Source organism: Pan troglodytes, chromosome 2, assembly GCF_028858775.2.
Source record: "Pan troglodytes isolate AG18354 chromosome 2, NHGRI_mPanTro3-v2.0_pri, whole genome shotgun sequence".
Classification (NCBI taxonomy): domain Eukaryota; kingdom Metazoa; phylum Chordata; class Mammalia; order Primates; family Hominidae; genus Pan; species Pan troglodytes.
The window spans coordinates 110,200,597-110,226,886 of record NC_086015.1 but is presented as its reverse complement, the minus strand read 5'-3'; the positions used below and the strand labels follow the sequence as shown (position 1 = coordinate 110,226,886).

General features: G+C 37.2%; 1 long non-coding RNA gene across 1 annotated transcript in view; it reads left to right on the top strand.

The window, feature by feature from the left end:
* The window catches only part of LOC104005670 (uncharacterized), a 289,399-nt gene that overhangs the window by 59,210 nt on the left and 203,899 nt on the right, over positions 1-26,290 (top strand). The gene's annotated exons all lie outside the window — the stretch shown is intronic.

Genomic DNA, 26,290 nt, shown 5'->3' with positions numbered 1-26,290 from the left:
CCCTTTTCCAAAGAATTTCAAATACTAATACAGAAGATAAACTTGTAAGCAAGCATTCAAATCAATCATGAAAAATGTTATAATAGCAGTAAAGTCGAAGATTAATTGGGACATGTCTAATTTCATATTTTGATAAATAAGAAGATTTCACAGAGAAGGCAAACCTTGAACAAGATTCATAAGTAAATGGGAACTTTAATCTTCTAAACTAGAAGAAAAAGAAAAGTGAAATAAGGGCAAGTTATTTAAGAAATAACTTGGCCGGTTGCGGTGGCTCACGCCTATAATCCCAGCACTTTGGGAGGCCGAAGCAGGTGGATCACGAGGTCAGGAGCTTGAGACCATCCTGGCTAACACAGTGAAACCCCGTCTCTACTAAAAATACAAAAAAAAAAAAAAAAAAAAATTAGCCGGGCGTGGTCGTGGGCACCTGTAGTCCCAGCTACTCCAGAGGCTGAGGCAGGAGAATGGCGTGAACCTGGGAGGCGGAGGTTGCAGTGAGCTGAGATCATGCCACTGCACTCCAGCCTGGGGGACAGAGCAAGACTCCATCTCAAAAAAAAAAAAAAAAAAAGAAAAGAAAAGAAAAAGAAATAACTTACATAACCCTTAGGAACTCTTACTTCAGGCTTTAAAAGGCAAGGAGCAAATAATTTTAGGAGACTGATAACGATGTCACCTAAATTTGAGATACTAAAAAGAGATTAGTGCTCTCAACTATGTGAAATCTATTTCTCCTACTGTCTCAAATATAATCCTAGGAATGTGCTTATAAACAAAGTATTTCTGGGCCAGGATAGCAATGCTTCACATCATATTGTGCTGCAGTTTCCATCACGCTTAAAGGACAGAGACATAAACGATAAATAATGGTATAAAAATATTACAACCTACCACCTCAAAAACAAAAAAAATCACATTATTTATGGAGTTCAGAGCTTGGAGATTCAAGTATTGGTTACAGTTTTATTTTGAAAAGAATCCTACAATTTATGTGGTTTTTATTTCTCATGTTTATATTCAAAGAAAAGAAAAGCTAATAAACTCTATTTTAATTTTAAAAAAAGAATTATCCAGGAACAATAGAAAGTACAGTAACTGTCCCATTGCAAACAGAAATGCAAGGTCACTCATTTAATACTGAGTCAGGATTCATAGGTTCTCTGTAGGTTGGTAGATCTTGCTTGCCTTTCTTCAAGTCTTTGACCCTGAGAATGAAACTGCTGGCCGGGTGCAGTGGCTCACGCCTGTAATCCCAGCACTTTGGGAGGCCGAGGCGGGCAGATCACGAGGTCAGGAGATGGAGACCATCCTGGCTAGAGCAGTGAAACCCTGTCTCTACTAAAAATACAAAAAATTAGCAGGCATGGTGGCACGTGCCTGTAGTCTCAGCTACTTGGGAGGCTGAGGCAGGAGAATCACTTGAACCCGGGAGGTGGAGGTTGCAGTGAGCTGAGATCATGCCACTGCATTCCAGCCTGGGCGACAGAACGAGACTCCGTCTCGAAAAAAAAAAAAAAAAAAAAAGAATGAAGCTGCTTTCTAAGGTAGATTCTGGGAATTTTCAAGCTTTCTCACCTTCTAGTACCTTAGTACTTCCTGCCGCTTATTACCTTCTCTTCCAAGCAGCTTCAAAAATTGGCCATGTGCTCCCAGACACAGCCAGGAGGGTCAGGCCCTCCACTCTGTTCCACATTCTCTTTACATGAAACAAAACCAATGAAGTTAGAACAAAAACTCAGAGCCAAATTCTAAATCAGCTTATTTTTGCACATTTCTCTCTCCTTCTAAAACAACTTTCAAGAAAAAAGGAGTAAAGCTCAGAATCATACTACAGTATGCATTTGTGGTGTCTTTTTCTATGTGCAAGGCCCAAGACAGACTGCCCCTGTCTTCCTCAGATGGGTCCCCAGAGGAGGAGTGGGAGAACGCAAATAGAGGACAGCACGTGGACGAAGCCTCCAGGAGAAGCTTTCTTTGAGCGGCGTTAGACTCTCCAATCACTTTAAAGATAAAGAGGTCGGCGGGGGATGTGGGTCTTCTACATTAGGAAAAAACGGGCAGAATTAATTTGATAGTGCGTGTGGAGGTTCGCCTTACCCTCTCCTGTATTTTGGCAGTATCAAAAGTTATATCAAACTAACCATGTGGTAAAAAGGTGGGACTATTCCCCCAAACCATTAAAAAAAATACAACCAAAGTAAAAAGAGGGAAAACAGGTTAGCACAAGTAATAGGTAACTCTTTTGTCAGATGATAATGAAAATGATGGAAATGAATTTTGATTTTAGTTTATATATATTTTTGAACAAACTGGAAAGTTATGCCCAATTCTGCTAAGTACTAGGGGAGTGGTACCTCTCCAGAGGTGTGCCCAGTTCTTTCCATAACATGGCATGATCTTAGCGGTCTAAGTTAAGTGTTGAGTTTTCTAAGTGGGCCCAGCACGCACTAGTTTCTCACCTGTGGGTCTTTGCTGTACTGAGGTCTTTGCATTGGGTGTCCTGTAGCCCACTTGCCCTTATTTCACCTTTCTTTTTCTTCTAGTTTAGAAGATTAAAGTCCCCATTTACTTATGAATCTTGTTCAAGGTTTGCCTTCTCTGTGAAATCTTCTTATTTATCAAAATATGAAATTAGACATGTCCCAATTAATCTTCGACTTTACTGCTATTATAACATTTTTCATGATTGATTTGAATGCTTGCTTACAAGTTTATCTTCTGTATTAGTATTTGAAATTCTTTGGAAAAGGGGTTGAGTCATCAGTGTTGAATGAATTAGAGTCCTAGCATGGATCCCTCAGAACTCGCCCCAAGGAGAACAGAGCCTCTTTGTGAGCTTCAGGGTTAAGTTTGAAAATTTGGAGCTAGATCCTATGGTACGTTCATCCATATTTTCTTAGGTCAATAGCAGGTCATAATGTTATGGGTGGGAGATGCCTAGAACTTGGTTTGCATGCCTTAGATTAGCACTTATATGAGGTTACATAAAATTCTTTGGTTTATTGTTTGGCATATCCTTTGGTCTGCTTAAACAGTAATTTTTAATGGTATTAACTGAAGACCATTTGCATTTGAATTGTTTGGGTAGGTTTTTACAATTGTAAATTTCTCTACCTAATCCCAGAAGAGAGGAATCAGAATAACCAGTGATGAGTCCTGGGATTCTGCATTTTAACAAGACCCTTGGGTAATTCTTAAGCTAAATAATATTTGAGAACCAATGCGGCCGGGCGCAGTGGCTCATGCCTGTAATCCCAGCACTTTGGGAGGCCAAGGCGGGCAGATCACCTGAGGTCGGGAGTTCAAGACCAGCCTGACCAACATGGAGAAACCCCATCTCTACTAAAAATACAAAATTAGCCGGGCGTGGTGGCACATGCCTGTAATCCTAGCTACTGGGGAGGCTGAGGCAGGAGAATGGCTTGAACCTGGGAGGTGGAGGTTGTAGTGAGCCAAGATCGTGCCATTGCACTCCAGCCTGGGCAACAAAAGCGAAACTCCATCTCAAAAAAAAAAAAAAGAGAACCAATGCTCTAGTGAATTATAGCGTGGTAACTTCCTTATACTTAAATACATTGAGTGACATCAATATAATAATACTGGCTAAGTTTTATTGATTATATTTTAGGTACTTAGTAATAGTGGTAAGATCTCTGACTACACTGTAATTTGACAGGTATATTATGAGAATTATGAGTTAATGTACATGCCTGAAAGACACTACACAGCTGTGAAGTATAATTATCCCTTTATTTCCATGTGCTCACAGAATGATTTGATAGCAGAATTGGAAACTGAATCCAGGAAACTCATTTTTCTTCCACCAGTGCTTACTAGAGTGACTTGCAGGAATAAAGAGGAAATTTGTTATTGAATACCCAGCTCCTAGCCGGGCGCAGTGGCTCACGCCTGTAATCCTAGCACTTTGGAATGCCAAGGTGGGTGGATCACTTGAGATCGGGAGTTCAAGACCAGCTTGGCCAATATGGTGAAGCCCCGTCTCTACTAAAAATACAAAAATTAGCCAGGCGTGGTGGGGCATGCTTGTAATCCCAGCTACCTGGGAAGCTGAGGCGGGAGAATTGCTTGAACCCAGGAGCCGGAGGTTTCAGTAAACTGAGATTGTGCCACTGCACTCCAGCCTGGGTGACAGAGTGAGACTCCGTCTCAAAAATAATAATAATAATAATAAATTTAAAAATAAATAATAATACCCAGCTGCAGTATTATTTCATTTGTGACTTCTTTGATTCTGTTTATGGGTCTTCCCCACACAAATGGCACCTACTCTTGGCTTATCATCTTTCTACATTTCCCAGGGAGAAAAAAAATGTAGTTTCATGGTTTTGATGAGGTGCAGGACACACTACCCCAACATATTTTAAACTGAAGGAATTTGAGAAAACCGTAGAAGCAGAAAGGTCTCTCTGACCTTCCCCTACCCTTCTGCCCTGAAGCAAGTCAGGAAACCTCAGAAGGATTTTCTGACCTTCCACTGAAGCAGGCCATAAGACCCTGAGGTGAGAGGGCCCCTCTCTATACCTGAAGAAAAGGAACATCCTTATGTCATATGACAAAGCATCACAGAGAAGAATTTGAACAAACAGACCTCCCTAAGTGTCTCACTATTTAGTACCATTAGCACATACCCTTTTTGATCTATCCTATTTTTCCATGACTAATTAAACCTGCTTTACAAAACACTTAGGTTCAACTGTTTCTTCAGGCCTTTATTTCCTTATGAAGGCTCCCATACTATGTAAAACTTTTATTAAATAAATTTGTGTGCTCTTCTCTTGTTAATCCGTCTTGTTATAGGAGCCTCTGCTAGGAACATAGGATGGATGAGAAAAATATATTTTTCCTTCACTATAATTTCAGGAAATCATAGTTCTTGATTAGTGACAGACATAGTTGTCATTTATACTTGCATGGTACAGTTGATTTGTTCCGTAATGCAGATGAATCCACCAGACAACTAAAAACAAAAAAATTGACAGCTTTCATCGACTTGTGTGCTCCTTTTTTAAATTACATTTTCTTATCTTAATTTTGTGTTTCTTTTGATTTTCTTTGGTAGTTTTACCCTAAATCTATTAGCCTAAATAAGAAATTATTTAATTTTAATTGTTTTTAAATTCAACAAAATGATATCAGTCTCATAAAGCTTCTTACTTAATATTAACGAATTGCATTTTATCTAGATTATTATGGGTAGCTATAGTTTATTTATTTTCATGGCAGTATAATATTGCATTATTTGGATATACCAAAACTTTGACTCCATTCTCCTTTCAGTAGACATTTTTAATTTTTACAGTTTTATTCTATTATATACCTTATTTCCTAGAACATACATCTCCTGGTTCACATTTGCAGAAGTTTCTCACGCATGTCTAGGGTCAGAAGTGTTGGGTCATAGGGTATGCATATTTTCAAATTTTCTCAACAATACCACACCACTTTCTGTCAGCAACATGGAAAAGATCTTGTTTGTTTTGCCTGTTTATCTAAGTAAAGCTCAACTTTAATCAGGATGTCTAATCTCTCCCAAAGTGATACAGGAGGTTAAAAAAACTTTAACTCCAGTAACTTTTCTTGATATTACATGTCATTATTGCCTACATTTTTGGGTTAATTTTCTTAGATGTTTCTTCTACATTGCTAACTCATAGTACCAGGACAGCGTACTGGTCAGGAGTATATGTTCAAATCCTAGGTCTACTACTTGCCAGCTGTTATTTCTTAAACAAGTTATTTAGTCATTTTTGGCCTGGTTTCACCATCTATAAGTGAGGATATTAGTAGTAACTATATATATAGTCTATCTATATAAACTCTATATAGTTTATATAGTTTGTGTATATATATAATATATTATTATATAATATATTATATAAACTATATAGGGTTTATTATATATTATATATAATACATATATAGAGTATATTATATATAATACATATAGAGAGAGTATATTATATATATAAACTATATAGAATCTGAACAATTAGGCCTCGTATTATATATATACATATATAATACATATACACATACTGTATATAAAGCCTAATATATATAAACTCTATAGAGTTTATATATATATATAAACTCTATAGAGTTTATATATATATATAAACTCTAGTTCGAGACAAGCTATATAGTTTATATCTACATATAAACTATATAGCTTTAGTTTATATCTATATATAAACTATATAGCTTTAGTTTATATCTACACTATATAGCTACTTAGAGTTTATATATATTAGGCTTTATATACAGTTGTGTGTGTGTGTGTGTATATATATATATAATATATGTATAATACAAGGCCTAATTGTTCAGATTCTTCTCTGTAATACTTTGCCTTCAGCAATAAGAATGTCCCTTTCCTTTAGGTATAGAGAGGGCCCCTCTCACTTGAAGGTCTTATAACTTGCTTCAGTGGAGGGTCAGAAAATTCTTCCTAGATTTCATGACTTGCTTCAGAGAGCAAGGGTAGAGGAGAGTCAAAGAGACCTTTCTGCTTCTGCAGTTTTCTCAAATTAAAATATTTTGGGGTAGCATGTCCTGCATCTCTTCAAAACCATGCAACTACATTTTTCTGTCTCTCTCTTTCTCACTCTCCCTAAAGCACTTGAAAGAATTTCTAGCACATAGCTATACATTAGTTGTCACTTTTTAATATTTTATTTGTTCCTGCTCTTTATCCTTAGGTTAGTGATTATGATCACTGCTTTAGAGAATACTTGATGAGATTTACTTGTGCTTCCTGATTTCTCTGCTTACCATTGTTTCTTGCATCCTCCTCCTTCATTAGCGTAAATTTCTAAACTTCTCTCTGAATTATCTTCTAATCATTTCTTTAATAAGCATTTGCAGTGGTAATTTTTAGAAAACTAAAAATGTTTTTCTTTTGCTTTGCTTCTGAATGGCGATTTAGCTAAGCTTGAATTTGAGGTTGAATATTTTAATTCAGCACTTGAGATTCATTGTTTCCTCTACCACTGTTAATGAGCCGCATTCTAACAGTCTGTTTTTGTTGCTTGAAGACCTGTCTTTTTTCTTTGGGCGCTTTTAGGATGTTTTCTTAGTTTTTGTGTTATCTCAAAATATTATGCTTTATATATGTTCTTTAATACAAGACTTAGTTTTTTTTATTAATTGTGGATAATTTTCAACCATTTGTTTTTTTCATGAAGTAGTTTATCACCTATTTCCTGTAATGTAGCATATGGTTCCATGGTTTTAGTAGCTGCAGAAACTGGAATCCAGAGGTTAAATGCTTTTTCTAACATCAACATTAAAAAAGTAAGTATCTACAATGAATCAATAGATGAGTATCTTAGTAACAATGATAATAATAATAATAATTATTATTATATTATCACTGCTAAAATGGACTTCTTTTTCTGAGTGCAGAAGCCCAAGATTGATCTTTATCTCATTAAATGCCAAGCCAGACAGAAAAGGTATTTGTAAAATGAGATTCTCTTGGAAAAACAGATCTATCGAATGTTATAAGATATTGCACTACTTCTGGGACCAGCTTGCTGGAGTTATAATCTTCCAGTAGCAGATTGTGGAGAGCTTTTTGGGAGGTTCCAGGAGGGAGATCTAGTAGCTTTCTCTAAGTTTATATGTGCCTTCAAGCTCTGGCTAGAGTCTTGTGGATGTTCATCAATGACATGGTTAAGAATCTGAAGAGGAAAATCTTATCCAGGAGATCTGGGTGGGCTCTAAATGCAATCACATGTATTCTTATAACTGAGAGGCGTAGGGAGTTTTGTAAGAGAAGAAGAGGAGACAATATAACCAAGGAGTGATGTGGCCACAAGTCAAGGAATGCCTGGATCCACCAGAAACTAGGAGAAACAAGAAATAGATCCTTCCTTGGAGTCTTCAAAGGGAGCATGGCTCTGTAGACATTTTGATTTAGTACTTCTGGGTTTCAGAACTGTGATAGAATAAATTTCTGTTATTTTAGTTCACCAAGTTGAAGGTAATTTGTTATAGCAGCTATAGGAAACTAATACATACCCATCAGAGACACTCTATGTTAAATACTTGGGAGCCAAGATTTATTTCTTCTGGAATTTTCCAGTGTTTCACCATTACTCTTGATGTTACTGCTGCAACATGGCACTGCTGATCCTAGCAAATGAGATGGAAAATGGAATGGGGAGAAACCACACCAAGGGGCTGGACAGTGGGTCTGTGGGATCTGCCATGAGATAGACGAGGAGGCTGGGTTGGCATGAGTAGAGGCACCTGTAACCCACATTGGCACAAGGGCAAAGAGGGCTATTCCACTGAGTAGCCAGAAGTTTGGTATTTAAAAGATGAGCTGAACTGGGGACTAGAGCAAGTAGGTGATTGTCATAGATAAAAGGAATGGGGCCAGGCGTGGTGGCTCACACATGTAATCACAGCACTTTGGGAGGCCGAAGTGGGCAGATCACTTGAGCTCAGGAGTTTGAGACCAGCCTGGCCAATATGGCGAAACCCCATCTCTACTAAAAATACAAAAAATTTAGCTGGGCATGGTGGCACATACCTGTAGTCTCGGCTGCTCAGGAGGCTGAGGCACGAGAATTGCTTGAGCCTGAGCAGCAGAAGTTGCAGTGAGTCGAGATCGCACCACTGCATTCCAGCCTGGTGACAGAGTGAGACACTGTCTCAATAAAAAATAAAATAAAATAAATAAAATATAAAAATAAAAAAGAGGAATGGGGTCCAAGTCAGTGCAGACACATTTTGTTCTGTAGTTTCCACAAGGTGTTGTCCACTTTTAATTGACACGGATTTGTATTTGGAGACTCTTATAACCTTCCCTGAAGGCACTTTTCAAACTGTCACAGTTATATATATCAGAGGAGAAAAAAATGTCAGCTTCTTCTTTAGCTGGGGAGGTAGTACATGGGTGATTGTTATTGTGTGATTATGTCTTATATGATTTTATAAATAATCATATATATCTTATGATTATGCAATGTATTTTTAAAATGTCTTCTACTAGTCAAGGAATTACAACTGAAATGGACAATAATTGCTCTTCCTTTTAGAAAAAGAGCCCATGTCCTTAACTAGATCGCTATGGATGCAGCATCTGTTTCTGTCGTGTTTGCCAGCAAATCTAAATGAGTAATATTGAATAATAATATCCTACACCCTCTGCTACTGAAGATCCCAGATGTGGATTGACACTTCTCCAATTTCTGATATTGGAAACTCTCCCTGGCCCACTTTTATAGTTATTAGGACAGGATCCCAGATTGGCTTCAAGTGAGCATCGTGTGGAGCCAATTTACAAACCATGCACATAATTTAGCTACCTAGTCAAGCTGATTTTCATGGGTAAACTGCATTGTTTTTCTAGAAGAGTATTATGGCATCTTGATCATGATACATGCAGCACATCCTGGGGTGAATGCCCATGAATACATGTGGCTTTAGTCATCATACTTTTAATATGAAAGAAAACTATCATGTAACATAGCTTCTAGTAGATGTTCGATACATAATCGTTCATTTTGATGGTCATTGACAAGTCTGTCAGAGGGGGTAGAATATTTTCAGGGTAGAAAGAATATAAACAACTCAGCATATTCCAGGATTTTTGGCATAACCTGTTGAACACGGGCATTTTTTTTCCAAGATGTGACCAAGAAGGCTATGCTGACCCTATGCGAGTTTGGCCTGCCTTTCATGGCAAAGCTTTCAAACAGATGCATAGACTTTGGTGAGACACATCAAGGTGTTCCTAGAGGTATGTTCTTGTCCTGTTCTTCACATGGAAAGCTTCACTTCTCTCCAACATCTCCACTTCTCATCATCCATCTATGCTTGGAGATCTCCACAGGTATTGCACCACTCTTATTTCCACTGCTCTCCCTTTCATGGATGTAAGTCCCTTGATTTATTATCTCATACATTCCATGGGTCAGGGTTCAGACACATCTTAACTGGGCCTTCAGCTCAGGGTTTCACAAGGCTACCCAGCAGGTGTTGACCAGGCTATATACTTTCTGGAACTTGGGATTCTCTTCTACATTCACACAGTTGCCAGCATTCAGAGCCCTGCAGCTGCAGGCCTTGAGGACCCTGCTTCCTTGCTGACTGTCCACGGGGACCACTCTCAGCCCTTGGAGGTATCCCATTGCTCTTTGCCACAGGCCGTCTCACAACATGGCAGCTCACTTCTTCCAGACATTACTTTTCAGGTGTTTGCATCTCCATATTTCTTTCTATTCTTTTTTTGCAATTCCGTCTAGATGTATATTGGATTTTCATATTTTGTTCTCCTTGTCTCTTAACTCCTTTTATTATTTTTCTATCTCTTTACATCTCCAGGCTGCATATTAGGCAATTTTTTCATACCTATCTTGCAAGTAATTATGTCTTCAGCTGGGTTTAACGCTTATTTTTTTAACCTATTGACTGAGTTCTTAATGTAAACGACTGTGTTTTTTATTTCTAAATACTATATGTTTTTTTCTGTTCCCAACGTTTCCTGGCTTCTTGTTTGTTAAATGATGAAGGACAAACCCTTTAGCATAGCAGGAAAGCCCATTCAACCCCCTGACAAAGACTCCAGTTAGTTATGCTCCTCTGAGTCCTCTTTTTGACTAGACTTCACCCTTGGGCTCTGTCCTGGGGTCACTTAGTTCAGTTTTTTTTTTTTTTTTTTTTTTTTTTTTTTTTTTGAGACGGAGTCTCACTCTGTCACCCAGGCTGGAGTGTAGTGGCACGATCTCAGCTCACTGCAACCTCCACCTCCCGGGTTCAAGCGATTCTCCTGCCTCAGCCTCCTGAGTAGCTGGACTACAGGCACCCGCCATCACGCCTGGCTAATTTTTGTATTTTTAGTAGAGACGGGGTTCCACCATATTGGCCAGGCTGGTCTTGAACTCCTGACCTTGTGATCTGCCCACCTTGGCCCCGCAAAGTGCTGTGATTACAGCTGTGAGCCACCGTGCCCGGCCTTTAGTTCAGTTTTAGTAAGGTTCCTGCTGGGTCAGTTTATCAAGGCTTTCCCATCCTTGGTATCTGATCAAATTCCTAATTCCTTACCCTCAATATCTGATCACCTTGTCTTGTCTTCTGAAAGAATCCCGGTGAGCTGGTTTAGCCAGAATCCCCTTTACCCTTGATGTTTTCTCTTTATAATTTTTTATCCACATAACCGCATGATGATCTTTGACTGTAAATCCCCATTTGTTCTTGTTATATTCAGAATGGAGCTCAGTTCTATTACTTTTCCCTTATTGCAATAATTCATGAATAAAATCTATCTTTTCTGCTTTAACTTCTGTCCAACTCCCTTCCCGATTTGTTTCCTTTGCATTTCGAGATTGTTTAGGACATCATATCCTAAGTCCTCACTGTTCTTTACATATGTCATGCTTTTGAACATCCTATGTGTTTACACTTGCTGCTGTCTTTGATGGAGATACTTTCCTCTTCTTTCTACTTATTGAACTCCTGTTCTTCCTTTAAGACCCAGCTCAAAACCCTTTCTTTGTGAACTTTTCCCTAACTCCTCTTCCATTCTGTCTATATTTCCATAACACCATATAAAGAACACTTTTTACATTGTACTTTAGTTACTAGTCATTTTTCTATTTCTTCCACTAAATTGTGAATACAACAACAATACCATCCATATCTTATTCACCTGTGTATGTCTGTCTTTTCCATTTAGTATCTGTCCCGTAGTAGATATCCCATAGATTTCTTTGTTGTTAGATAAAAAAAAGGTCATTTAAGGCCGGGCGCGGTGGCTCACGCCTGTAATCCCAGCACTTTGGGAGGCCGAGGCGGGCGGATCACGAGGTCAGGAGATCGAGACCATCCTGGCTAACACGGTGAAACCCCGTCTCTACTAAAAATACAAAAAATTAGCCGGGCGTGGTAGCGGGCGCCTGTAGTCCCAGCTACTCGGGAGGCTGAGGCAGGAGAATGGCGTGAACCCGGGAGGCGGAGCTTGCAGTGAGCCGAGATCGCGCCACTGCACTCCAGCCTGGGCGACAGAGCGAGACTCCGTCTCAAAAAAAAAAAAAAAAAAAAAAAGTCATTTAAATTTCTCTACACTACTAAATACAGAGTATAATTAAGTAGTTAATTGTATTCTGTATTCTGTGTATCCTGACACATTATACAAAGATAAATCTCTGGGAGAAAAGTATCTGTAAATGAAATTGAACATTGAACCGTAACTTCTTATTTTCCAAGTTGCTAGATCTTACTTTTGATAAATTATCAATCATTCTTATCAACTTTGTATCTGATCCATGACAAAATAGGAAATAATCTTTGAGTCAATATTTAATGCATTGCAGGGTTTACTATATTTAAAACAACTCTGGTATAAATCCTTTTATAAACGTGAGAGGGTTATAATATAAATAATTACTCCAAATTATAGCTTCACAATTTCTTAGACTGTGGATATGTTATAGTAGTAAAACGAACATATTCACTCATTTCTTGTCAAAACTAACTGGAAACATTTTCTTGCAATGATTGATATATAAGGACATTGAAACCCTAGTCAGTAGTTGAGACATTTCTAACTTTCTATCACAGATTTTTCACTTATTGAAAATAGTTTTTTATTGTTCACCGCTTTTCTTCTTGGGGGCAATTTATATCAAATTGCATGACTCGAAGTTTGTTCAGGTTGAGAAATTGTGTATTTATGGTCAAAATATCTTCTCTTGTCTCTACGGCCTGTGTTTTATTTTTATTTCTCTTTTTTTACATTCTCTTTCAGGTTCAATACTAAATGTGATGTCATTAAAGGGAAATTTTCTAAACAAATTTTAGAGAACTGAAGCAATTTTATTGAAAGATTAGCTGCTACTAACACTTAAAATGTGAGATGTCCGTGCGTCTTATATAGTCATTTGAATACATTAAATTTTTGAATCTCTCACAAAGAATGATTTAGTAAATTTTACATTAATAAAGTAAATGTTATTTAACAGACAATACTTAAAATGACTTCAAAATGTGCATGCTAATGTCAGCTCTTGGCAACAACAGTAAAAGTTGATTCATAAAAATGAGTCCTCAGGGTAGCTGCTTTTATGTAAACTGACTTCTCAAATGTATGAAAAATGGGAAGCATTGCTTCTTAGCTAAAGCTTAATAAAGTGGTCACAGAAATGTCTTTCTGTGAAAAGGTAAGTTCTTAGGCTGTTTGGGCAAAGAGAATTCAAGGAAATGAACTCATCACTGCTGCCGCTTCTTGTCAAAATTTCATTGAAATGAATATAGTTCTTTTATCAAAATAAACATGACATGAATTCCAGAGCTCACTGTTCCTGTTTTTGCTGTTGGAGGTGCTGTTGGTTTTTCTTGCAGCTATAAATGATGCTGAAAGAATGCAGGCTAGAATCTAATGAGTTTTATGGCGCGCAATCACAGAACCAGCATACTTTTCACTATCATCCTATTTATGGAGGGATTTTTGTTTTACAAAGCTATTGATACAGAAAAGTCTATAGAATTCGTGATGTTTGATTAAGCCTGGCAGGAAAAGTCTATCTTTTGGAGCACTGTACCCTCCAGTTACTGTATCTTTGTTTCTTTTGAAGATGTGAGAAATTGTATAGAAGGGGTGCTTTTTTAGGTAAGCTGATGGTAGTGCTAGATTATATTTAGAGGTATTTACTTAATCACAAAGCTACTGGTGAACACCCAAGTGACTTATCACTCAGTAAAAAGATGAAGTAACAGGTTTTAACTCTGAAGACACTGCTGCAAGATATGAAACGAAACAACTTATCCTTTTCAGGGAGAGTATTCATATTTACCAGAGAGAACAAAAGCCTAAAATACTAAGCTGTTTGACTCAAAAAGGATTCAAAGCTCCAAGTCTTTGTTGAAAGTGCTTGTTCAGTGTAAAACCATTCCCGTGACTGTTTCTTTTTAATTTTTAATATTTTATTTCAATAGGTTTTTGTGGAATAGGTGGTGTTTGGTTACATGAGTAAGCTCTTTAGTGGTGATTTCTGATATTTTGGTGCACCCATCACTCGAGCAGCGTATACTGTACCCAGTGTGTAATTTTTATCCTTTGCCACCCCTACCCTTTCCCCTGAGTCCCCAAATTCCAATGCATTATTCTTATTTGTAAGAGGTCAATAACAAATGATTTGATAAAAATCTTTTTGTGTACTCATCTTAGAAACAGAGACTAAAACTTGTTTCCAATGTATTACTTTGCGATGTTTTAAACAATGCCTCAGAAATATTTTATTTGGTGACCATATGGAACCTGACGGTGATTTGCATTTAAGGAGACTTCTTTCAAAACTGTTTGCATATAGAATAATTTAAGGGGGTCAGATTAAAGAGAGTTCCACACTTACGTTACTTCCATCCATTGTTTCAAGCCACAATTCAGCCTTAGTTTCTGTTTTAGTTTTCTTTTTTCAATTAATAACACATAGAGCCAACTAGGCATGAGGCACTCTAAGGGAAGCGAAATGGAAAGAAAATGATTCTGCCTTTGAGGAGGTGCAATCTAACTTGGAAGAGAAGTCACAAATAATTGACTTTCTTGCTTGGTATGTAAAATATGATAAAGCTGTACACATGGTTTATAGACATGCTGATGGGTGTTGTAATGACCATTAATTCACTAACTCCATTTGGTTTTTAATATTTGGAAAATCATTAGGCAAGCTGCAGATGAGGGGCGTATAACAATAGTATTTTGGACTATTAGTTGTGTGGTTCTCAATTTACTCTTTGCTGCTTTTAAAATACTTAGCAACACTGCTAGACCAAACATCAACGTTGTCTCTCTGTTTTTGTTTTTTTAAAGATTGATTTTGGTGTAAGTAATGAGATGGCAAAATTTCAAAGAAGCATACATGGGCTATTTTACCAGGTACATTAGAGTTGAGAACAATGTTGGTAGAAACCATTTTTGAATTAAGTACATTCATTGGTAAATGTTCTTTTTCTTTTTTTTTAATTAATAGGTTGGAAACTAGCATTTATAAAGTTAGTTATTTGAGCATTTTTGTGACTATCTGCTACTTTAGGAAGACCCTGTAAAAAGTAGGAAAAATAAGATAGGACAAAACTACATATGTATACATTCTATACATGACTTTGCTTACAAAACTCATTGGATAACTAATGCCAATGACTCATAGGTTTGAAATGAGATCAGTTACTCTATTTTCAACATATTCCATCTGATTACATGGTAAGGCATAGTCAGTGTAACCCTAAGGACAACAGCAGAATCATAGTATATATATATACTACCTGAATTTATGTCTAGGGACTAGATTTTAAATTATCCAGTATTAATTATTGTGGTCAGTATGGTTTGAGCAACCCAGAAAAGCTTTAATAAACTGCAGGAATTCAGTTGCTTTAAACCAACATGAGGGCAAAATGCACAGGCAAAATTTCTAGGACTTATAAAAGGGGACTATCCAAATCCTGTAGTAATAATATTTGATAAGGAAGAAAAATGCTTTGAATATGATGGAAAAAGAAGGCAGGTATCACTTTTCTCTTATTATATTCTTGCTTAAATCAAGTTTGTTTGAGAGAATGATTTTTGGGTTGAGATGGATTTTATTTACAGTTGAAATTTTTTAGGATTAAAAAAATGGCCCTTAAAGAAAATACATACTTGATGCTAAGACTAAAACAACAACAACAAGAAATAAATATCTCAATTCTAGTTCAGGTTAATTATTTTTCTAATTATTCATATCATTCAAGTTAATTTATTTTTCTCTAATAAATGATTATTGAGTATCCATGGACTATCTTTCTTAGTTGGGTTTTGGGCTTATTTCCCCTGCAAGATTATTTCTTATGAAAAATGTTTTGAAATTAGCTCTTTGCGATCTATGAACTATCTGGCTTATAATGTAAAAAGCAGCCATATAGGTTAAATAAAGTTTTAGTGTATATATATTTGTATGACTCATTAAGAAGCAATGTAGAATTTTAAGATTTTTTATAGTTAACATCATAATGCTTTAAAAATCTTTGAACTATAGGTCATAAAGATATTCCCTTATACTTACAAAATCTCTAAAACTTTGCTTTTCACATTTAAGTCATGAATTCATATTAATTGATTTTACGTATGGAAAATCATCACTGTTTATTAAAGAGAACTTCATTTCCCCAGTGATGTGAAATGCCAGCTCTCTCATATGTTGTTTGGACCTATTTCTGGTCTCCCTAGTCCCATTCTATTGGGCAGTTTGGTTTTCTCTGAAATTATATCACATTGTCTTAATTCATCTAGTAATATAATAAGCTCTGCTTCTGCAATGAGGGCAAGTCTACACTCCTTTTTCTTTTTCTTTTATTTAATTTTACTTTAAGTTCTGGGATACATGTACAGAATGTGCAGGTTTATTACATAGGTATACATTTGCCATGGTGGTTTTCTGCACCTATCAACCTGTCATCTAGGTTTTAAGCCTCGCATGCATTAGGTATGTGTCCTAATACTCTCCCTCCCCTTACCTCCTAACCCCTGACAGGCCCCAGTGTGTGATGTTCTCCTCCTTGTGTCCATGTGTTCCCATTGTTCAACTCCCACTTATAAGCAAGAACATGCGGTGTTTGGTTTTCTGTTCATGTGTTAGTTTGCTGAGAATGATGGCTTCTAGCTTCATCCATGTCCCTGCAAAGGACATGAACTCATTCTGTTTTGTAGCTGTATTATATGGTGTATATGTGCCACATTTTCTTTATCCAGCCTATCATTGATGGGGATTTGGGTTGGTTCCAAGTCTTTGCTATTGTAAATAGTGCTGCAATAAACATATGTGTGCATGTGTCTTTACAGAAGAATGATTTATAATCCTCTGGGTATATACCCAGTAATGGGATTGCTCGGTCAGATGGTATTTCTGGTTCTAGATCCTTGAGGAATTGCTACACTATCTTCCACAATGGTTGAACTAATTTACACTCCCATCAACAGTGTAAAAACGTTTCTATTTCTCCACATCCTCTACAGCATCTGTTGTTTCCTGACTTTATAATAATCGCCATTCTAAAAGGCCTGAGACGGTATCTCATTGTGGTTTTGACTTACCTTTCTCTAATGACCAGTGATGATGAGCATTTTTTCATATGCTTGTTGGCTGCACAAATGTCTTCTTTTGAGAAGCATCTGTTCATATCCTTTACCCACTTTTTGATGGTTTTTTTTTTTTTCTTGTAAATTTGTTTAAGTTCCTTGTAGATTCTGGATTTAGACCTTTGTCAGACAGGTAGACTGCAAAAATTTTCTTCCATTCTGTAGGTTACCTGTTCATTCTGATGATAGTTACTTTTGCTGTGCAGAAGCTCTTTAGTTTAATTAGATCCCATTTGTCAATTTTGGCTTTTGTTGCAATTGTTTTTGGTGTTTTAGTCATGAAGTCTTTGCCCATGCCTATGTCCTGAATGGTATTGCCTAGATTTTCTTCTAAGGTTTTTATGGTTTTGGGTTTTACGTTTAAGTCTTTAATCCATCTTGAGTTAATTTTTGTATAAGGTGTAAGGAAGGGGTCCAGTTTCTGTTTTCTGCATATAGCTAGCCAGTTTTCCCAACACCATTTATTAAATAGGGAAACCCTTCCCCATTGCTTGTTTTTGTCAGGTTTGTCAAATATCAGATGGCTGTAGATGGGTGGTGTTATTTCTGAGGTCTCTGTTCTGTTCCATTGGTCTATATATCTGTTCTGGTACCAGTACCATGCTGTTTTGGTTACTGTAGCCTTGTAGTATAGTTTGAAGTCAGGTAGCGTGATGCCTCCAGCTTTGTTGTTTTTGCTTAGGATTGTCCTGACTATATGGGCTGTTTTATGGTTCCATATGAAATTTAAGGTAGTTTTTTTATAACTCTACAAAGAAAATCAATGGTAGTTAGATGGGAATAGCATTGAATCTATAAATTACTTTGGGCAGTGTAGCCATTTTCATGATACTGATTCTTCCTATCCATGAGCACGAAATTTTTTTCCACTTGTTTGTGTCCTCTCTTATTTCCTTGAGCAGTGGTTTGTAGTTCTCCTTGAAAAGGTCCTTCACGTTTCTTGTAAGTTGTATTCCTAGGTGTTTTATTCTCTTTGTAGCAATTGTGAATGGGAATTCACTCATGATTTGGCTCTCTGCTTGTCTGTTGTTGGTGTATAGGAATACCTGTGATATTTGCACATTGATTTTGTATCCTGAGACTTTGCTGAAGTTGATCAGCTTAAGGAGTTTTTGTTCTGAGAAGAAGGGGTTTTCTAAATATACGATCATGTCATCTGCAAACAAAGACAATTTTAATTCCTCTCTTCCTATTTGAATACGCTTTATTTCTTTCTCTTGTCTGATTGCCCTGGCTAGAACTTCCAATACTACGTTGAATAGGAGTGGTGAGAGAGGGCATCCTTGTCTTGTGCTGGTTTTCAAAGGGAATGCTTCCAGCTTTTGCCCATTTAGGATGATATTGGCTATGGATTTGTCATAAATAGCTCTTATTACTTTGAGATATGTTCCATCAATACCTAGTTTTTTGAGAGTTTTTAGCATGAAGACATGTTGAATTTTGTCAAAGGCCTTTTCTGCATCTATTGAGATAATCATTTTTTTTGTCATTGATTCTGTTTATGTGATGGGTTACATTTATTGATTTGTGTATGTTGAACCGGCCTTGCATCCCATGGATGAAGCAAACTTAAGCATGGTGGATAAGCTTTTTGATGTGCTGCTGTATTCTGTTTGGCAGTATTTTATTGAGGATTTTTGCATCAATGTTCAACAGGGTTATTGGCCTGAAATTTTCTTTTTTTGTTGTGTCTCTGCCAGATTTTGGTATCAGGATGATGCTGGCCTCATAAAATGAGTTAGGGAGGGGTCCCTCTTGTCTGTTGTTTGGAACAGTTTTAGAAGGAATGGTACCAGGTCCTATTTGTACCTCTGGTAGAATTCGGCTGTGAATCTGTCTGGTCCTCGGTGTTTTTTGGTTGGTAGGCTATTAATTACTGCCTCAATTTCAGAACTTGTTGTTGGTCTATTCAGGGATTTGACTTCTTTCTGGTTTAGTCTTAAGAGGGAGTATATGTCTAGGAATTTATCCATTTCTTCTAGAGTCTCTAGTTTATTTGCATAGAGGTGTTTGTAGTATTCTCTGATGATAGTTTGTATTTCTATGGGATCAGTGGTGATATCCCCTTTATCATTTTTTATTGTGTCTTTTTGATCCTTCTCTCTTTTCTTCTTTATTAGTCTAGCCAGCAGTCTATCTATTTTATTAATCTTTTCAAAAAACCAGCTCCTAGATTCATTCGTAGGAGCTGAATTTTGAAGGATTTTTGAAGGATTTTTCGTGGCCGTATCTCCTTCAGTTCTGCTCTGATCTTAGTTATTTCTTGTCTTCTGCTAGCTTTTGAATTTGTTTGCCCTTGCTTCTCCAGTTCTTTTAATTGTGATGTTAGAGTGTCAATTTGAGATCTTTCCAGCTTTCCGATGTGGGCATTTAGTGCTATAAATTTCCTTCTCAATACTGCTTTAGCTATGTCCCAGAGATTCAGGTACACTGTCTCTTTCTTCTCATTAGTTTCAAAGCACTTCTTTATTTTTGCCTTAATTGCATTATTTACCCAGTAGTCATTCAGGAGCAAGTTGTTCAACTTCCATGTGGTTGTGCTGTTTTGAGAGAGTTTCTTAATCCTAAGTTCTAATTTGATTGTACTGTGATCTGAGAAACTGTTATGATTTCCATTCTTTATCATTTGCTGAGGAGTGTTCATTTTTGTTAATTTTTTTGTCTCATTGATCTGTCTAATATTGACCGTGGGGTATTAAAATCTCCCACTATTATTGTGTGGGAGTCTAAGTCTCTTTGTAGGTCTCTAAGAACTTGCTTTATGAATCTGGGTGCTCCTGTATTGGGTGCATATATATTTAGGATAGTTAGCTCTTCTTGTTGCATTGATCCCTTTACCATTATGTAATGCCCTTCTTTGTCTTTTTTTGATCTTTGTCGTTTTAAAGTCTGTTTTATCAGAGACTAGGAGTGCAATCCTTGCTTTTTTGTTGTTGTTGTTTTCCATTTGCTTGGTAAATATTCCTCTATCCCTTTATTTTGAGCCTATGTGTGTCTTTGCACATGAGATGGGTCTCCTGAATATAACACACCAATGGGTCTTGACTCTTTATCCAATTTGCCAGTCTTTGTTTTTTAACTGGGGCATTTAGCCCATTTACATTTAAGGTTAATATTGTTATGTGTGAATTTGATCCTGTTATCATGATGCTAGCTGGTTATTTTGCACATTAGTTGATGCAGTTTCTTCATAGTGTCATCGGTCTTTTTATTTTGGCATGTTTTTGCAGTGGCTGGTACTGGTTTTTTCTTTCCATATTTAGTGCTTCCTTCAGGAGCTCCTGTAAGGCAGGCCTGGTGGTGACAAGATCCCTCAGCATTTGCTCATCTGTAAAGGATTTTATTTCTCCTTCACTTATGAAGATTAGTTTGGCTGGATATGAAATTCTCAGTTGAAAATTTGTTTCTTTAAGAATATTGAGGCTGGGCGTGGTGGCTCATTCCTGTAATCCTAGCACTTTGGGAGGCCAAGGCAGGCAGATCATTTGAGATCAGGAGTTCAAAACCAGCCTGGCCAACATGGCGAAACCTCATCTCTACTAAAAATACAAAAATTATCCAAGTGTGGTGGCACACGCCTATAACCCCAGCTACTCTGGAGGCTGAGGCAGGGAGAATTGTTTGAACCAGGGAGGCAGAGGTTGCAATGTGCCAAGATTGCACCATTGCACTCCAGCCTAGGCAACAGAGCGAGACTCCCTCTCAATAATAAACCAAAAAGAATATTGAATATTGGCCCCCGCTCTCTTCTGGCTTGTAGGGTTTCTGCAGAGAGAGCCACTGTTAGCCTGATGGGCTTCCCTTTGTAGGCAATGTGACCTTTCTCTGGCTGCCCTGCACATTTTTTCCTTCGTTTCAACCTTGGAGAATCTGATGATTATTTGTTTTGGGTTTGTTCTTCTTGAGGAGTATCTTAGTGGTGTTCTCTGTATTTCTTGAATTTGAATGTTGGCCTGTCTTGCTAGGTTGGGGAAGTTCTCCTGGATAATATCCTGAAGTGTGTTTTCCAACTTGGTTGCATTCTCCCTGTCACTTTCAGGTACACCAATCAATCGTAGGTTTGGTCTTTTCACATAGTCCCATATTTCTTGGAGGCTTTGTTCCTTCATTTTCATTATTTTTTCTCTGATCTTGTCTTCACACCTTATTTCAGTAAGCTGATCTTCAGTCTCTGATATCCTCTCTTCTGCTTGATCGATTCGGCTATTGACACTTGTGTATGCTTCACAAAGTTCTCGTGCTATGCTTTTCAGTACCATCAGGTCATTTATGTTTCTCTCTAAACTGGTTATTCTAGTTAGCAGTTCCTGTAACCTTTTAACAAATTTCTTAGCTTCCTTGCAGTGGGTGAGAACATGCTCCTTTAGCTCAGAGGAGTCTGTTATTACCCATCATTTGAAGCCTACTTCTTCCAATTCATCAGTCTCATTCTCTGTCCAATTTTGCACCCTTACTGGAGAGGAGTTGCGATCCTTTGGAGGAGAAGAGGCATTCTGGTTTTTGAAATTTTCAGCATTTTTGTTCTGGTTTTCCCTCATCTTTGTGGATTTATCTACCTTTGATCTTTGAGGCTGATGATCCTTGGATGGGATTTTTCTGTGGGGGTCCTTTATGTTGATGGTATTGCCTTCTGTTTGTTAGTTTCTCTTCTAACAGTCAGGCCTCTCTTCTGCAGGTCTGCTGCAGTTTGCTGGAGGTCCACTCCAGACCCTTTTCACCTGGGCATCACCAGTGGAGGCTGTAGAATAGCAAAGATTTCTGCCTGCACCTTCCTCTGAAAGCTTCGTCCCAGAGGGCCACCAGCCTGATCCCAGCTGGAGCTCTCCTGTATGAGGTGTCTGTCGACCCCTGTTGGGAGGTCTCTCTCAGCCAAGAGGCACAGGGGTCAGGGACCCACTTCAGCAGGCAGTCTGTCCCTTAGCAGAGCTGGTGCACTGTGCTGGGAGAATCTCTCTTGTCAGGATCGGCTGCTCTCTCAGAAGGTACTTTTGCAATGTGGAGCCAGGTACCTGCTGAAGGTAACGTCCTACTCTCCTACAGAAAGTGTGGGATAGGGTGTCTATTCTTGCTATTAACATTTCCAAGCAATAGTATCCAGTTCCATTTCTCAGCTTCAGGAGTGTCCTGGAGTCTTAGCTCTGAATCTTCTAATACCATCAGGTCACAGAGCAATGGAGGCTGAGGCTATGGCAGAATCATCTAGGCCTCCTGGAGCAGAGGACACAGGGCAGTGAAACCCTAACCCCGAGCTCCTTTTTTGTGTTTTGTTTTGTTTTGTTTTTGTTTTTGTTTTTGTTTTTTGAGACAGAGTTTCGCTGTTGTTGCCCAGGTTGGAGTGCAATGGGGTGATCTCAGCTCACTGCAACCTCCATCTCCCGGGTTCAAGCAATTCTCCTGCCTCAGCATCCCAAGTAGCTGGGATTACAGGTGCCCACCACCACGCCTGGCTAACTTTTGTATTTTTAGTAGAGACGGGGTTCCACCATGTTGGCCAGGCTGGTCTCGAAATCCTGACCTCAGGTGATCCACCCGCCTCAGCCTCCCAAATTGCTGGGATTACAGGCGTGAGCCAAAGCGCCCGGCCGCTCCTTTTTCTTTATGAGTGTCTTGGATATACTTGACTGTATTCTTCTATAAACATTTTAGAATCAGTTATCAAATTTTACAGCAAATCCTATGGTAATTTTGATTGGGATTGCACTGACTCTTCACATCAATTAGGAAAGAGCTGACATTAAGAATATCTCTTTATTCAAAAATATGTAATATTTTCATTAATCATTTGGAATATCTTTTAATGCTCACATAATTTTCTCCATATAATTTTGAAATGTTTTTTAGGTATATTCCTAGGATTCTTACAATATTTGTTGCTGTCACAAATGTCACTTATACGAGACTTTTTTTTCCTAATTGTTGTTTGATGAGATATACACAAATAATTTTTGCATATTAATCTTATAACAAACCACCTGGCTTTACTTTAATCAATTTCTACAAATTTTAGATAGATTATTTTGTGTTTTCTCCATTATATCATCTGTGAATAATATGTTTTGTCTGTTCCCTTCACATCCTTAGTTTCCCATGATTTTTCTAGTCTGATGCTGCTAGTTAGACATTCCAACTGAATGTTAATTTGAAACTATTAATTCTTTGCTAAATTTCTACCTTTGAAAGAGATGCTTCTAATAGTTCACCATTAACAATAACATTTGCTATAGGCTTTTGGCAGATATCTTTTATCACGTTAAGCTCATTTCCCTTCTTATTTTGCTAAGAATTTTTCTCCTGAATCAGTGTCTGTTTTTTATCAAATTATTTGGAGAGTTTTTAAAATTTAAAGAGTTTTTATTCTGAATCAGTGTCTATTTTTCCTCAAATAAGTTTTTCTCTCAAGATGATCATATGCTTTTACATCCATTTTCTGTAATTTTATTTGTAATAAATCATTTGTGAATTTCTGGGATAATGATAAATTGCTTTTAGTAGATTGTATAGTTTATAAATTTTTAAATTTAGATTGGCAATATTTTCTTTAAAACTTTTGTTTGTATATTTATGAATGAGAGAGACTGGCCTGTCATTTTCCATTTTTTTTTTTTTAACTCTCCTTATCATGTCTATGTATCAAGGTTATACTGGTCTCATTGAATGATTTGGGCAATATCCTCCCCCTCTAGTTTTCCATTATCTGGAAGACTTTATATTAGATTGAAGATATAATATCATCAAAAGTATATTAGAGCTTGAATGTTAAAACTTGGACCTGGAATTTTTCTTTCTTTAGGCATTGATTAATTTTTATAATAATTTTAGGACTATTCAGACTTTCTACTTCCTGATTGAAAGTTTGTAGTTCTATTTTTAATAAATTTATCATTTTTTCCTATGTTCGTACATTTATTGGCAAGCCTCTCTTCTATTCCCTCTTTTCTCTTTTTCTAGGACTGTACTCAGAGTGGTACTTTGGATTGAACATTTTCATTCAATACATGTATATCTCCATTTTCATATTTCTATTCCCCTGGCTCTCTGCTCTTGTTTTGTGGGTAATTTTTCAGATATATCTTTACTGTTAAGTCTTTGGCTATGCTTTTTCTGCTGTTTAACCTGTTTAATTAGTTTTTACTTCATTTCAGCCATTATATTTTCAATATCTAGAAGTTCCGTTTGGTTGCTTTTCTAGAATTTCCTGCTCATTTATGAAAGTCTCTTGTGGCTTGGTCCATCAGTGAATTCAGCTTTTTTTTTTTTTATACATTGGCTATTCTACATTTTGCGTCTGACAATTTAATTATCTTAAGGTTTTTATGGGCTAAATCTTTTTTTTCTCTTTTTTCTGCTGCCTCATTCATGATATCTTGTCCCCTTATTTGCTTGATAGTATTTAGAAACTTATGATTGACTTTAGTCTGGGAATAGTGTGGCCTTACATTGGGAATGCTTTTCTTCAGCTTTTGTTTCTGTTAAGGGTCTCTGGAGTATCACAGATCTAGTTGGACCTTTTAGGGTATCCTAGCTTAAGATAGGCATTTCAGCTTCAGCTTCCTTACTTTGTTGTCAGCCAAAAGTTTAATGTATAATTGCAGTAGTATTAAGGGCACCTGCTCATATTAAGGGCACCTGCTCATATTAAAGGCACCTGCTTGAGGAGCAATCACATTTCTCTCACTTAATTACCTCTCACAGCACGCACTTTCAACTACTACTCAAGTCCTTTTAAGGGAGGGATAACAGATTTCCCCTGCTTCCTGGAGCTGAGCATGCACTGAGAAATATGTTATTCATCATTTAGTTGTGTTTTTGTAGGAGACCCTCTCAGAGAATTCAGTCTCCAGCATTGCCAGATGTAGTTACTCTTGGATGATGGTTGCACTAGTGTGGAATTCCTTCAGCTATTTGAAGAGGTTATGCCAATATTTTCTAGCGTTTATTTATTTTTGCTAAAAAGTTTACTGCCAATGCAATTACTATTCTTTGGTAAGTAACTGGTTTTACTTTATGGTAACTTTTCAAATTTGTATTTTACCATGTCATTTCTAAGGTGAACTTTAAAAACTCCAGCCTTGGAATTGGATATCCTTTTGATTTTACGTCTCCTGTCTTCATTTTGAAAAAAAAAAAAAAAATCAGTCATTATCTCTTCTGTCATTACTTCTTTTCCCTTTTTTGGCAGGGAAAAGAAGTGCTGGAGAAAGTCCTATTCAATCTATCTTTTAAATTTTCAACTATTTCCCATGTCTGCAAACTGTCTTCTTTCTTCTCTTTCTTCTTTCATCCCTCTCTTTCTCCCTTCCTTTCCTTCTTTTTCCCTTTCTTCCTTTCCTTCTTTTCTTTCTAAATATTTTAACGTCTGCCTTCTGTTTGTAGTGAATACTCTATTGTTTTTTTCTAAAAATATGCCACTTTTTATTGTAAACTGACAATTTATAATTGTGTAAATTTATGGGTTACAAAGTTATGTCATAATCTATGGATACAATCTCAAATAATTAATTAAATCAAGTTAGTTAACATACCCATCACTTTAAATACTTAACATTTTTCATGTTAAGAACATTTGAAATTTACTCTCGTAGCAATTTTGAAATGTGTGATACTTTATTATTAACCATATTCACCACACTGTGCAACAGAACTTAGAAAAAAGTATAAGACATATTCTACCCACTTTGATCATTATTTAAATTTTTTTTTTTTTGAGGCAGAGTTTTGCTCTTGTTACCCAGGCTGGAGTGCAATGGCATGATCTCGGCTCACTGCAACCTCCGCCTCCCAGGTTCAAGTGATTCTCCTGCCTCAGCCTCCCTAGTAACTGGGATTACAGGTGCATGCCACCACACCCGGCTAATTTTTGTATTTTTAGTAGAGATGGGGTTCATCATATTGGTCAGGCTGGTCTTAAACTCCTGACCTCAGGTGATCCACCTGCCTTGGCCTCACAAAGTGCTGGGATTACAGGTGTGAGCCACTGCACCCGGCCTAAAATTTTTAAATGAGACAAAACATCAATTTCAAAACAGCATCAGAAAGTGAGCATATTTAACCATACTCAGCTCATAACAGAGCAAATGGGTAAATGGAAGAATATATCACGCTACTGAATGTTTAATGAACTGGAAACAATAGAAAGTTGGATGA